The sequence below is a fragment of the Chionomys nivalis genome, chromosome 9 (genome assembly GCF_950005125.1).
Source record: "Chionomys nivalis chromosome 9, mChiNiv1.1, whole genome shotgun sequence".
In the NCBI taxonomy this organism is placed as follows: Eukaryota; Metazoa; Chordata; class Mammalia; order Rodentia; family Cricetidae; genus Chionomys; species Chionomys nivalis.
Window position 1 is genome coordinate 45,190,705 of NC_080094.1, and position 15,969 is coordinate 45,206,673.

Genomic DNA, 15,969 nt, shown 5'->3' on the forward strand with positions numbered 1-15,969 from the left:
GCATTAATCATAGCTCACTGCCAGGAGTCAACGAGGGCCATGTTTCTCAAAGTATTTGGCTGCTAAACACCTGAAGACTATCATGGTCATTAGAAAAAAAAAGACTAGCAAATATTTGTCATATAGACAAATTCTCATGCTGGGCACAGTCAGCATGTTCCAATTTCTGTAGGCTTAGATATGTATGCTAAGTAGTTCCTTTCTGTCAACGTAAAACAAAGCAGAATTACCTGGGAACAGAGAGCCTCAATTGAATTGTCTCCATCAGACTGCTCTGTGGACGTGTCTGTGGGACATTGTATTGATGGCTGATTGATGTGGGAGAGCTAGCCACTGGGAAGGTGGGCACAGGCTATATAAAAAGGGCAACTGAGCAAGCCAGGAAAAGCAAGCCAATAAGCAATGTTCCATGTGGTTCCTGCCTCCAGGTTCCTGTCTTGAGTTCCTTCCCTGACTTCCCTCAGAGATGGACTGCTACCTGGAAGTATAAGATAAAATAAACCCTTTCCTCCCTAAGTTGCTTTTGGTCAAAGTGTTTGCCGCAGCAACAGAAACCAGACTAGAACAATATGTAACAGAATATAACAATAGATAACAGAATATAACAATAGATAACAGAATATAACAATAGATAACAATATAACAATAGATAACAATATAACAATAGATAACAGAATATGTAAACAGAAGCTAGGACAATATATAAGTTGAACTATTTATGAAGAAAAATGAAAACTAGATTGAATTTTTACTAGTGTAGAGAATTTTACTTTGTAGAGAAGGGGAATGATTAATTTCAGGCGAGTTTCTATCACTAGTTGAATTTTGCAGTGAATTAAGCACAATCGGAGATCCCTCAGGAAAAGGTTTCAGATGGTCCTAGCTGCGCTGTGTTCATGTGGGAACGTCCACGGGGCCGTCTAGTCCTTGCCCAGGAAATCATAGCATTTGGTTGACTCTTGCAAGTGTTCCTCCATGTTAACCAGCAGAAAGGGCAACTATGACCATGCAGACTTACCCCACTTGCCAGGCGCTGGTGGGGACCAGGACATGTGACACAGTTTGGGGCCAATAAAACGTCAGGAGACATCCACTGGCAGGCGCAGGAGTTTTAGGAAATATTTCTTTACTTTTCAAAGAGGCATACAAAGGGACCTGGAGAATGGTTCAGTGGTTAAGGGAACTTATTGCTCTTGCAGATGACCCAGGGTCAGCTCCCAGCACCCATGTGGAGGCTCACAACCATCCACAACTCTGGTTCCAGGGGACTGTACCCTGTTCTAACATCTGACGGCACCAGGCATGTATGTGGTGGATATATATACATGCAGGAAAAATGCTCATACACATAAGATAAAATAAATCTTTTAAAAAGTTTTAAAAAGAGACACTGGAAAGGGGGTAGGCCTCTTCCTCCCTAAGACCTAATGCTGATTACATGGGATACCCGGATATCATAGCTGCAGTTTAAGATGTGAGCTTTCTGCTGACTGCTCCTGCCACCGTGCCTGCTGCCTGTTGCTATCTCTGCTCTGTAACCACCAACCCAAACACATCTTTTCTTCTCTAAGATACCTGTGGTGATGTTGTTTGTCACAGCGATCAAAAAGTAGCCAGCACTCGCAAAGGGTCTTTGTGACTGCCTCAACAGACTGTAGCGGCAGATGTGAAGCTGTGGGAATTCTAAGATCAGGAAAGATAACCGGAGCTGGCCATGGTAGCTTATGCCTGGCTTCCCAGCACTGAGGATTCTGAAGAGGATTCTCAACTCAAGAGGATAAGGAACTCAAGGTAAGCCTGGGCTACATGGTGAGTTTCAGTCCAGTTTGAGCTACATAATGAGACACTACCTCAAAGAGCAGAAACAAAATGAAAGAAAAAGTAATTGGCTCCCTGGGGTTTTTTTTCTCTTGGAGTGCTCACGCTGGTAAGCCTGCCACTGCAACCACCCTGTAAGGAGCCCAGACCCCATGAAGAGTACATACGACTGTCCTGGCTGATAGCCCAGCCGAGATCCCAGCTGCTGATCTGCAACAATAGCCAGCCAAGGGAAAGAATAATTCACCGGGGCGATTCAGGCTAGTGTTCCACCACCCAGGGGTGCTGCGGGACAGACAGGCTAGCCCCACAAAGCCCTACCGAAATGAAAGTGTACAGATGAAAGACGTGGTGTTTCACCGAGGTTCTGTGTAATTTGTTACTAGGCTAACGACCACAGTGGGGGCAATATGAAAGGGTGAAACCGTCTGTGGAGCTCAAGGTTTGAGTGTGCCACCTGTCACTTACTCCCTGTGTGACTGTTAACAAGCTGGTGCAACTCTGTTCCTCAACTGCATGTGTAAAATGGGAACAATAACACTAAAGCCATCACTAAATAGTGGTATCAGTGTGTAAAACATTTGAGCAAGTGCTCTGTGCATAGTCAGTTATGACTATTCTTCACTGGCTAGCTGGTAACCCCCAGAAATATAAATATTATCCAAAGGAAGCTCATGCGCTGTTTTCTGCAGACAGAGGACAACTTCTGGAATTCTGACAGTGAAGACATTAAGGAAGAATGTTTACAAGGTTGCACTGGATCATTTAAAGGTGAGTGACCCATGTGATCAAACTGGACTCTCTGAATGTGGCTGACAATGGGGACTGACTGAGAAGTCATTGATAAAGGCGCTGGGACTCGTTTCTACTGCATGTACTGGCTTTTTGGGACCCTAGTCTATTTGGATGCAAAGCTTCCTAGGCCTGGATGTAGGAGGGAGGGCCTTGGACTTCCCACAGGGCAGGATTCCCTGCCCTCTCTTAAGGAGGGAGGGGGAGGGAAGAGAGTGAGTGGGGGAATGGGAGGGGAATGGGAGGAGGGGAGGAAGTGTAAATTTTTGAATGGAAAAAAAATTAAAAATTGAAAAAAAAATGGTGAGTGACCCAAAGAACAGTATGACTGGGCAGAGTTTATGGACTGATTGCTTTGGAGTGATGGCCCCAGAGAGGCAAACTCCTTGAGGTGTGTCTTCTTGAGCAAGTGATTATCTATTGATAGGTAAGACAGTCGGTAGGTTCAGTCTCTCAGCTCCCTCCTTCCCAGCCTTCCTGCTCTTTCCCCTCTCCTTTTCCCTTCTCCTCTCTTATAGGGTCTAATGATGTGGACCTGAATGTTTACCGACTTAAGACTGGTCTCCTACAGAGACTGCTCCTACCAAGATTAGCTACACCTGTCTTCTTGGTCCATCTGTATATGATAACACCCACCTCCTTATTTATCTGTTCGTAATAAACCCACCTCCTTGTCCAGCCGTGTGCAATAACTGCCTCTCTCTTCACCTCTATATAACAGACATTTTGCACTTCCAGGATGTTGCAGTTTCTCCAGGAGAGAGTCTGGACCACCCAATCCCAGCTTTCTGTCTGTGTGTCCATTTGACTGTTTGTCTGTCTGTCTTTTCTTCATTCCCTTGCCTGGAACTGTGTTAGACATAACAGGAGCTCAAGGCAGAGACTGAGGCAGAGAGCCTAGAAGAGAGCTGCTTACTAGCTTGCTCCCCGTGGTTTGCTCAACCTGCTTTCCTACACCATCCAGGACCACCTCCTCCGGGATGGCCCCACCCACAGAAGGCTGGACCCTTTCCATCAATCAGCAAGAAAATGCCCCCCCCCCTCCACAGGCCTGCCTACAGGCCAATTTGATGGAGGCATCTTCTCAATTGAAGTTCCCTCTTCCCAGATGACTCCGTTTGTGTCAAGTTGACAAAGATAACTAGCAGAGTTGTCTACTGAAAAGAAAGTGGATGCCACTGCGTGCAAACAACAGGTAGGTGATTGTCCTCACCCTTCACTTCTTGGCCAATCCTTGCTTGTCATGACTTTGGGCTCATCTTAAGATGACCATGACATAGGAGCAATCCCAAAGTTCCCGTTTCTCCTGTGAAGATGGGGTATTATGAGAGTGATGGGGAACGGTGAGCCTGCATCATAGTGAACGACCAGGTGGGCCTCAGAAGGCCTCAGGCTCCCAAGAGAACGGTGGGTCTGAGCCAGTGCCCGTGGGAGCAAGTCTTCAGTTTCTGTGGCTGTGGGTTTCAGCAGGTGACGTAATTGGATTGCCATTGATTGGACAGGACAAGAGGTATCTCAGGAACCAAGCCAGAACCCAGAAGGCAGCCCAAGGGCCATGTCCTCACATTGCCGTGAGGATATTTTCCTTATGTTGTCTTAGGGACAAGGAAGCAGGGGTAGAAACATTTTGGAGAAAAATCAAATAGCCTCTATAGCATGATTTCTCAACCTGTGGGCCATGATCCTTTGGGGAGGGGGTTGAACAACCTTCTCATGGGGTTGCCTAAGACCATTGGAAAACACAGATATTTACATTAGGATTCATAACAGTAGCAAAATACAGTTATGAAGTAGCAGTGACATGATTTTATGGTGGGGGTAACCACAACACGAGGAACTGTATTAAAGGGTCACACATTAGAAAGGTTGAGAACCATTGCTCTATAGGATTTTAACTTTTTTTTTTTTTTTTTTTTTTGGTTTTTCGAGACAGGGTTTCTCTGTGGTTTTGGAGCCTGTCCTGGAACTAGCTCTTGTAGACCAGGCTGGTCTCGAACTCACAGAGATCCGCCTGCCTCTGCCTCCCGAGTGCTGGGATTAAAGGCGTGCGCCACCACCGCCCGGCGGATTTTAACTTTTTGAATGATTATTATTTTAGATAGATTCTCCATATGTAGTCCAGACTGACCTCAAGCTTTCTGTCTCAGTTCCAAGTGGTGGGATGACAGGCATGCACCATCACCCCTGCTGTCTGTAAGTGTTGCAAACTGATCGTCATACCCAATTTTGAAGAGTTAGGCATCAACCAATGGACCCACACCAACAGAGGACATTTGGTGGCAGGTCTAGCGTTTCCCACTGCTTTCTTAAATTGTGAAATTACTCAAGCAGGGGCTGGGAAAATTGTTCAGTGGTTAAGAGCGCTTGTTATGCAATCATAAAGATTGGAGTTTTGATCTCATTGCCCATGTAATAGGTGGCTTCCCACAAACACTTGTAACTCCAGCTCTGAGGGATTCAGCATTTTCGGCCAGTCATCTTGAACAAAGAAATGTGTACTATACTTGTATACATGTGTGCATGTGCACGCACATGTGTACACACACACACACACATACACATCATACTTAAGGGATTGGAGAGATACCTCATCAATTAAGTGAGTTTTCTGGCTCCTACAGCGAACATAGCACCCATGTCAGCCAGGTTCAGAACAGCCTGTAACTTCTGCTCCAGAGGATCTGATGCCCTCTTCTCTGAGGATACACACACACACACACACACACCACAGACACACACATATACACACATACACATACATACACAGAGAGAGAGAGAAAGAGAGAGAGAGAGATTTTTAAAAAAGATTTGTTTATTTTTATTTAATGTGTATGGGTATTTCCTCTGCACACATTCAGTACAATGAACGTCAGAAAAGACATTGGATCTCTTGGAACGGAATAACTGTGAGCTAACATGTGAGTGCTAGGGATTGAGCCCAGATCCTCTGCAAGAGCAGCCAGGATTCCTAACCACTGAGCCATCTCTTCAACACCATGCATAGTTTCAAAGTTTGCTTGAAAACTGCTCAAGCAGGAACGTAGAAAGAAGACGATACCCACGCCTCAATTGTTTTCTGAAGAAAATTTAAAGTAAATCACACACACCCTGACATCTCCCCCACAGGCATCTCTGAAAAGGCGACCACAGGGTCCTGCATGCTATGGGGTATTCTTGGTTGACACTGGGGACTGTTATTGACATTAAAGTGGGCGAGGGGAAGAGAGCCTATGTTCTGCAGCCTGCCGCCACTCCATCTCAAGGTCAAACTGTCTGCCAGGACTCTATAGCATCAGCATCGCCTTGCAGGAAGACGTACTTGTGAGGGAGTGGGTGGGTGCACACACCCAGCTGCTATCATGTGTTTATCCTTTATATCTTTGTATTATAAAAATTGCACATAAGTTGCTGAAATGTAAAGATGTACCAGAAAAGTCTACAGCAACAGCAGGGGGGAAATTGCCTGTGGCTCCACCCTCTAATGGGAGCCACTGTTGACATCCGAGTGGCTTCCTTTCTAGTCCTTGCTCTCCACATGACTGAAATCATGTTAAGCATGCATGCAGTTTCCTATCTCAAGTGTATTTTGCATGGGTCATTTAAAGTCTCCTGACGACTGCTCACTCACCGCAGCCTACTGGGATGGAAGGGTGCTCTGATTCTGTAACAAAAATGCGTGTTTTCTAAAACTCCATCTGAATTGTGGCTTGTTGATTTGCTTCTGTTCAACTATTTGTAACCTCAATCCTCTGAATGACTTTAACATGTAGGGGGGCCCCACCCCTGCCTCCTGGGGCAGGCTCTGGCTATGTGAACTCCCTGAGTGCTGAGATGACAAGACATCTAGCATCATGCCTGATTTCATGACCTTGTTGCCAGGGAGACACTGAAAGTTTGGGAAGACTGCATGTGGCTTCGCAGCCTGTGTCTCTCTCTAACCTAACTTACAGTTTCCCCCAGAACAACAGTAGGTTTTGTATCTACTATGTGGGAGCATACTTAGAGGAAGCTGTTATCTACCCCCTGACCAGCTGCAGGGAGAGAGAAGCGGGGACACCTGGATGAGAGCAGGTACCTGATTCAGGGATTTTTGGAGATGGCCCTTCAGATCCCGCTCTGTTAAATCTTAATTACAGATAGAATCTGACTGGCTAGGTGGAGGGCCCTCTATTCTCTTTGGATGGTTCTTCCTAGACTTGGAGAAGCAGAATCTAAGTAGGGCACTGAGAAACAGTGACCTGGAGGGTGAACACAAAACACCTGTAACCTGTAGCACACGAAAATGAATGTAAGGAATTTTGTCCATTTTCAGTTCAAGAAGAGGGTACGTGCTCCTCCAATCGAGCTGGGCAGACACAGTGACTGCTTAACTAATAACAACATGGGGGAAGTTGAGCCATCTTCTGACCAAGGCCTTAGGGGACCAGAAGCTGTTTCATTTTGTTTGTTTGTTTTTTGTTTTCCGTTGGTTGTTTTTTATTTGTTTTTTTAAAATATTTATTTATTATGTATACAATGTTCTGTCTGTGTGTATTCCTGAAGGCCAGAAGAGGGCACCAGACCTCATTACAGATGGTTGTGAGCCACCATGTGGTTGCTGGGAATTGAACTCAGGATCTTTGGAAGAGCAGGCAATGCTCTTAATCACTGAGCCATCTCTCCAGCCCCTGCTTTTGTTTTTTGAGAGAATATTTATCTGCGTAGCTTTGACTGTCCTGGAACTCACTCTGTAGACAGGCTGGCCTCGAACTCAGAGACCTGCCTGCCTCTGCCTCCTGAGTGCAGGGATTAAAGGCATGAGCCACCACTGCTTGGGTTTGTTTGCTTGTTTTTATGACAGGGTCTCTCATTATGTAGCCCTTGCTGGCCTTGAGTTCACAGAGATCAGCCTGTCTCTGGCAAGCTGGAGCTAAAAACTCACCACCATACCTGGCTACGTTCTAAAAGGACTGGAATCAGCCCAGGACACACCGAGACCAAAGTCATCTTTGACCTTCATTTGGGTTGACCTGTCTTGTCACAGAGAAGGAAACTGTAGCATCACACACTCCCAGGTCCTTGCTTATGTGTTCCTGCCTTTAGCTCATTGCCCCTTCAAGAGGCAGCACCTGCCCAGGAGAATATATAGACCTCTTTCCACAACAGTTTGCCACCACTGACTGTTGGAAGTTCACTGATGGAACTGAACCTTCTAATCTTAGCCCCAGGCATTTGAGCTTCTTCCTCTATATGATTCCCACCCCCAAATTTGAAATTTATACCCTGGCAATGCTGACGCATGCGTGGGCAGCCCGTATATGAAATTTGTCCATATTGGGTTTCATGGTCTAAGTTGATGAGGACAACTGACCAGGTCTCTTCCTCAAGAGGGCACCAGATCTCATTACAGATGGCTGTGAGCCACCATGTGCTTGCTGGGAATTGAACTCAGGACCTCTGGAAGACTAGACAGTGCTCTTAACTACTGAGCCATCTCTCCAGCCCCAAGAACTCCCCGAATCTCAGTCTCACTAGATGTAATCGCCCGTCGCTCAAGTTTTAGTCAACCACCCACTGAGCAGCTACACAAACCCCCAGCCACACAAAATAACCTGAAATCGGGAGTACCTGGTAAGCTCTCTCGTGACAGTGAATTTCCTCCCAGGAGTGTTTAAGGCTCACCCTTGTAGGTCGGATACCCCTCAAATGCCCTTGTCAGGTCCTCGGGTTTATGCTGCTACATAGTAGAACATTTCTGTAGTTCTCTTAGGACTCGCGCTGTTTCCTTCTAGTTCATTACGTGTCCGTTTTTTTTTTTTTTTTTTTTTTTTTTTTTTTTGGTTTTTCGAGACAGGGTTTCTCTGTGGTTTTGGAGCCTGTCCTGGAACTAGCTCTTGTAGACCAGGCTGGTCTCGAACTCACAGAGATCCGCCTGCCTCTGCCTCCCGAGTGCTGGGATTAAAGGCGTGCGCCACCACCGCCCGGCGTGTCCCTGTTTCTTAGAGCATGCTGACATTTGCCAGTAGTTTGGATTCCAGTAGTGGTAAGGGCAGTGGTGGGTTTAAGACAGAATGAACTATGTCCTTTCCAAACCTTGTGCCTCAGATAGGGCTACCTCAGGTTGCCAAGCAAAGAAATGCTGGTGTCCTAATACGGCAGAAAGTGGCTGCTTCTCCCGGGTACCTGTAATGACTTGGGGATTATCAGTTTCATCTGGGTCCAGTCAGAAGTCCCTATATTCAGTCACCTTATTCTCTCCTAATAATTTTCACATGCACTTCTAAGGATAATTTGACTGACACTCAAAGTCAGCAATCTGCAGAATTAAATTCTCACTCTGTTCTCGGCGGTATCAGTCATGTCTCTATAATAAGTCGACTCATTCTTTTTAACAGTTAGGGTTCTCACCTCACCGTGTGAGTTCAGCTTGACAGTCTCTCTCTGTCAGTATCCAAGTACACTCGGAAGAATAGATGCTGCACTGTAGCTCTTGCTGCCGTCATCGCCACCACCGAAGCTGGGCAAAGCACCTACCTGGGCTCCCTGGGGCTTTGGATCCCAGTCCCGTACAGGCGATGAGTTGATTGACTCTGCATGTCATGGGTTGTACCGGTTTCATTTCCTACTGGGAAAGAACTTGTTCCTGTGCTCAAGTTCGATAGTTTGGCCAAGCCTGGGTTTAGAACTGGCCTGTACAGGTTTGTCCCCTGAGTTGACTCTTCGACCAGCGAGAGTTCACTCAAAGACAAAACGCAGATAGCGGGACTGATGAGTTGGCTCCGCAGATAAAGTAGTTTGCTGCCAAGTCTGATGTTCTGAGTTCAGTCCCTGGAACTCACATGGTATAAGTAGAGAATCGGTTCCTGGAGGTTGTCCTCTGACCTCTATCTATGCACCATGGCATGTATGTACACAAATAAATAAATATTTGTAAAAGTGTAGTGATTTGCACAAGGAAAGTTTAAATCAAAATTATCAAGTCTGAAATAGAATTGAAATGAAGATTTGCTCTAACAAGGAGCAAAAAAAATTGTAAAACTGTAAATGTAGAAGTAGAATTGTATACAGTTCTCACTATCCTTAGAATGGAAATATCATGCCCAAGAAAGAACGCCCAGGACTGGGACTATAACCAAGAGCTGTTGGAGGGAGCATGGTGGTCTGCTGGCAGGAAAGAGTTATGTATTTAAGGTACTGTACCATCCATACTAGGGGAAATCTGTCCTGTAGGATTCCAAAGGAATAATTTGCATGGAGATGCCATGCTTCGAAACTTGTTTCAAACTGTCTGACATGATGCCATGGGAGACTGTTCACAGGAAGGCACTTCTATGGTATTTCCCTTTGATGGCACCAGAAGTTTGGAGGAATCTGCTTACTTTTGGGAACTGCTGGTCACAACATCCTGAGAACCTGGTGCCTGCCCTTCATGATCTGGGTGTGGGAGGAGTTGCATATGTACTTGGGGTTGAGTGCTGCAGAAAGCATGCACTAGAGCATCTCAGAATGCTGCTGCATCTGGTGCCCACAGTCTCCTGCCCGCCTGAGCCTGGAGGTGCATAAATTGTAGCAGCCTGGAGGAGAGGCTTAGGCAAAGCAGGAAGGGAGAGCTTCCCCCTTCCTAGCCTCTCTTAGGCTCCCAACAGACAGACTTTAGATTTTATCATTTGGCAAAGGAGATGTAATTATAAGGCCCAGTGGAGCTAGTACACAACCCACAGAAAAGGATAAGTTTGTATCTGAGACAATAAAGTGATGATTGACATACTGAGCAAACACTGAATTAATCTCAGACTGAGCTGTCCGGTACCGTGCTCCCCTAGCCTCACATGGCCATTCCAGTTTGTATTCAATAAAATTAAGTGAATATTTATATTTTTAATAACCAGCCACACTTGGCCCCCTTTCAAGAACTAAGCTGCCTCATGTAGGCAGTGGATACTGTACTAGAATGTACAGTTGCCTTCCTTGCCCATCTAACAACTCATACTTGCCTCTTTGCTCTGGCCGGTGGGAAGACTGGAGACAGACACATCAGTCTCCAAGGCCAAGAGCAAGGTGACTCTCTAGCAGACTCCAGGCCCTCAGCATCTCTTCAGAGAAAGAACATCTCCTTTCACTTTTCTTAATCACAGCTGCCTTGTCTGCTTGCTTTCTCCGTTGCTTCCTCTCAGTAAATCTCATCTTTAAACATGCATCTCAAGATTAAACTAAGCAAAGGACACTTCATTTGAAGAAGCTGAATGGATCCTTACCAAATCAACTTTCTTATTTTCCAAGTAAAGAACTTAGAAGTCCAATAACGAAACCAATCACTTCTAGACATAGAATCCTAGCAGAGATGATGACGCAGGTTTCATGACTCCTCTTCTGGGTGTCACAGCGCAGGATTTACTGCCTGTCTTCAGGATACGAAGGTGACATCACCCAAGGAAGTAATTAGACCAGAGAGTTAACTGTGATTCATGGCTCTCTTCTGAATTCTAAATATAGGCATGAGAAGGTCAGGGAGAGGAGGAATCTCACAGCCCCAACAAGTTCAGCAGAATCATTTGCCCCCCTTATTTACAGAGATGGGCTTGGTTGGTTGCCTTTTTGCAACTGTTACTTGGGACCCTACTCATGCCTTAGTTGTGCTTAGGTTCCAGCCTACCTGGTGGTCCTATTAATTAATTTCTTTTTCGAAAAAAAGATTTATTTATTGTGCATACAGTGTTCTGTCTGCATGTTTGTTTGCAGGCCAGAAGAGGGCACCAGATCTCCTTATAGATGGTTATGAACCACCGTGTGGTTGCTGGGAACTGAACTCAGGACCTCTGGAGGAGCAACCAGTGCTCTTAACCTCTGAGCCATCTATCCAGTCCCCTATTAATTACTTTCTATTCCACTGAGTTTCCAGGAGTGTTTCTGTTCACACAGCTAACGTCCCTGTCCTCTTTCTCTTGTGATGAGCTACTGTAATTGGCTGAAGCTGCAGACATACAAATGTGAAAGTGGTTTCTGTGATTGTGAGCTCACCAGCTGGCAGCCTGTGCTGGACGGTATTTCCTGTATCATAGTTACCTCCTAAATAGCTCCCAAATCTGCCTCCGGCCCCATCTCCACTTAGTGAGTGGCCCACTTATTACCTGGTCTACACAAGGTCGTATTCTCTCTCTCTCTGGCAGGTTTTTACTGTGTACTCATGTTTGGCTTAGAACTTGCTAAGTAGACCAGCCTGTTTCTGAACTTACAGAGATCTTATGGCTTTTGCCTCCCAATTGCTGGGATTAAAGGCATGTTTCATCTCGTTCCAACCTGCCTGTCTGCCTTCTTGTCTCTTATCCACAAAGGACTTTGTTGACCGAGGTTTCTGTCCTGCCCAGTCCCGCAATCGTTCAGTCCCAAATAAACACACAGAGGTCTACCTTAATTATAAACTGATTGGCCTCTTAGCTCAGGCTTCTTATTAACTCTTATAACTTATATTAGCCCATAATTCTTGTCTGTGTTAGCCACATGGCTTGGTATCTTTTTTGGCCAGGCAGTCACATTTTGCTTCCTCTGTGGATGGGTGATGACTGCAGACTGAATCTTTCTCTTCCCAGAATTCTCCTGCTCTCATTGCCCCACCTCTGCTTCCTGCCTGGTTGCCCCAGCAATACTTCCTTCCTGGCTTCTGGGCAATCAGCGTTTATTTAAAATACAAGTGACAGGGCACAGACCATTGTCCCACAGCAGGGCTTGGATGGAGATGTCCTCTAGTCTAACCTACTTGCCTCTGGGCAGCAGAACTGTTTTTGTTTTGTTTTGTTTTAACCTACTTGCCTCTGGGCAGCAGAACTGTTTTTGTTTTGTTTTGTTTTAAAAGATATATGTACAGAAAGTTTGCTTTTTGTTTGGTGTGCATTTCTGTGAATTTTGACAAGCTCAGTCATATAAATGCTACCATAATCAACAGATAGCCTGACTCTGACCCCAAAAAGCTCCCCTGGAACTCTTTGCAGCCAGTGCCTCTTTCCACTTCTAGCTCCTGACCACCACCAATCTGTTTTCTATCTACATAGTTTTAGCCTTTTAAAAATATCACATGAGATAGAAATATATAGTGAGGCTTTCTTTACAGCTGCGAGTGCTTTGCAGCTGGCCTCATGCGTTTACCAGATGAGTCTTCTACTCACCATGTTGTCACATGCACTGTTTTCTCCTCTTGCTGCTAAGTAGAACCCCACTGAGTCAGTGCATAGTTTGCTGATTCTTTTTCTAGTCAATGGCCTGCACTTGTTTCCAAGTTCTGGAAGCTGCTACACACACTTGCCTCTAGTACGTGCATGCGATGTGTGAACACACATTTGCTTTTCGCTCGAGTCAGTCTTAGAAATCCATTGCTGGGTTGTGTGGTTGCCTGGTTGCTTTTCTGTTGCTGTGACAAAATACCACACACAAGAATTTCAAGAGAGAAGGATTTGGTTTGCTTCATGGCTGGAGGGTACAGTCCATCAAGGCAGGGAGAGCACGGTGGCAGGTGCGTGAGGTCACTGGGTACATTGCATCCACAGTCAGGGAGCAGAGAGTGATGGATGCTGCTGGACCTACCTTCCTTTCTAAAACTGCACAGCTCAGTTTGGCCCTGAACTCATGATCCTTCTACCCCCACCTCTTCAGCATCAGCCTACCAGAGCGTTCCACCAAGTTCTGCTTATTCGCCTGAATCCCAGTCCCTGGGATGGTGCTGCCCACATTTTGGGAGAGTATTTCCACCCCAGTTAAACCTCTCTGGAAATGCCCTTATAGACCTACATGGAGGTTTGTCTCCTAGGTGATACTAAACCCCCTCAAGCTGACAATAAAGATGAACTATCGCAGATGGTGTGAGCATTTCTAACCTCAACTGACAACTGGAAAATAGTTTTTCAAATAAGAAATACTCACCCTGCGTGGAGACCTTATTACTCCACAGTCTCGTCTGCATTTACAATAGTTTAGAATGTTTATTTTTTATTAGTTCTTTGAGGATTTCATAAATGTGTTTTGAGCATAGTCGCTCTCTTCCCCCACCTCCTCCCAGATCCCCTCCCTTCCCACCCTTTGTCCTCTTGTTTTTAAACCCATCAAGTGTAACTTATGCTGCCCATGCACTCTTGGATGTGTATTCCTCTACTGGAGCACAGTCAACCCGCCACGGGTGACACTCTCCGACAAAACCGACTCTCCCGCTCTCCGTAGCTTTCAAATTTTAAGAATTTCTGAATTCTTAAATTCTTACAAACCAAAACAAGACTTCAAATGTGTGTTATGGATATAACTCAGTGGGTAGGGCGCCTGCTGTACAATTTTGGGTCCCTAGCACCTGTGCAAATGTTGTAGACTGTAGTGGGCATCTGTAACCCAGGCACTGTAGGGTGGAGACAGGCACATCCAAGAGGGCAGCAAGGCTAGCTGAAACCGTGAGCTCTGGGTTCACTGAGAGACTTGCCTCTTGACCCGAAAGACTCAGCTCGGGTATCTCCTCTGGAGATCCCCCCTGATTTGTAGACGGTGTCCTGAGCTGTTTCTGTGAAGATGAAGGTAAATGTCAGAGGTCTGACAGAGGTAAGAGCCAACACTTCGGCTTTCCTTCAGTCTGGGTTTCCGCTCTAACTCTGACTGCGTTGCTTGCAGAGTCGCCTCTCTGGTGTGGTACAAGAAGAATGGTCCGAGGAGTTTTGTGATGATGGTGGGCATGGGTCCTTGGAAAGCACAGACCCTGGCCTGTAATAAGAACTGAATTATAGTATTCATTCCTAATGACCAGTACTTAGAAGCTTTTATCCTACTTTTGGGGATTTAATATTTACTTATTTAGTGTATATGAGTGTTTTGCCTTTATACATGTATGCACACCATGTGTGTGAAGTGCCCACACAGGCCAGAAAATGGTTTCTGATTTCCAGAAACTGGAGGTACAGCCCGCTGTGAACTGCCATGCAGTGCTGGCCTTTAACCCCCGTCCTCTGCAAGAGCAGCCAAGGCACTTAACCACAGAGCCATCTTTTAGCTCCATCATTTTGTTCTTTGAGTAATATTTCTATTTATTTCACATATTTATACCATGTATATCCATCCACCACTACCTTTATCTAATTCCCCCTAGGATCCCCAACTAGAAGCTGAGCTTTGTGGGATAGGGGTGAGACAGGGTCTCATGTATCCCAGCCTAGTTTTGAACTCATTGTGTAGGGAAGACTAACCTTGAACATCTGGTCCTCTTGATTCTACCCCCTGAATGCTGAGATTACAGACATATGTCACCACACCCTGTGTGTAAGTGCTGGGGACCAAACTCAGGGCTTGGTACGTGCTAGGCAAGCACAATTAATTGAGTCACAGTCCTTCCCATTTTTAAAAAACTTATTTTTTGTTTTATTTGTGTTGTGTGTGTCGTGTGTGTGTGTGTGTGTGTGTGTGTGTATTATGAGTCTTTGGGTACCCTTGGAGGCCTGAAGGGGGTGCCAGATCCCCTGGAACCAGAGTTATAAGTGATTGTGATTTGCCCAATGTGGGTGCTGGGAACTGACCTTGGCTCTTCTGGAAGAGCAGCACAGGCTGTTACTGTAATACAGATTAACTGAGCTCTTAAATATCTGACATTTCAATACTTCTTTATCCCCCCTTCACCCCACATGGTATCTAAATTATAGACTCTATAGGACTTTAAGTACAAAGAAATCTTGTGCCCTCCTTCTATTTCCCTGCCACTCCTCATAAGGCTGTGAGGAGTGTTGGCATCTGGCAGACTTAGATCCTAGAGCAAACTAACTCCCTGACCTCAGCATGGCTTCCTTTCTCAAACCATGCCTCTCTTTAAGAAATGTTCTTGAGTTGGGCAGTGGTGGCGCACGCCTTTAATCACAGCACTTGGGAGGCAGAGACAGGCAGATCTCTGAGTTCGAGGCCAGCCTGATCTACAGAGTGAGTTCCAGGACAGGCTCCAAAGCTACAGAGAAACCCTGTCTTGAAAGACCAATAAATAAATAAATAAATAAATAAATAAATAAATAAATCTTCTCACCAATAAATAAATAAATAATAAATCTGCGCCTTTCTATAGCCACCTGAGCATCTCCTTAAGCCGTATCCTGTATTGACTCCTGACCATAGATGAAGGAATGAGACCTTTCCCTTGCGCTGTGAAGTTCCATCAAAGGTCCCAACTCAGTCCTGAGTAGTGGTGGCAGTCTGACCATGTCTTAAGAAGCATATCTTTTTTGAACATATATTTTGTTCCCTTTCCCCAACCTAGTTGTGAGAGTTTTGAGAGCATGGATAATTCTCTTGGCCTTTGTGTCTGCTGACATGTCTTACTTGTGCTTTTGCTGTCCTCCATCACTGCTGCATGCCATTGTGGCTCGGGTCTGTTGA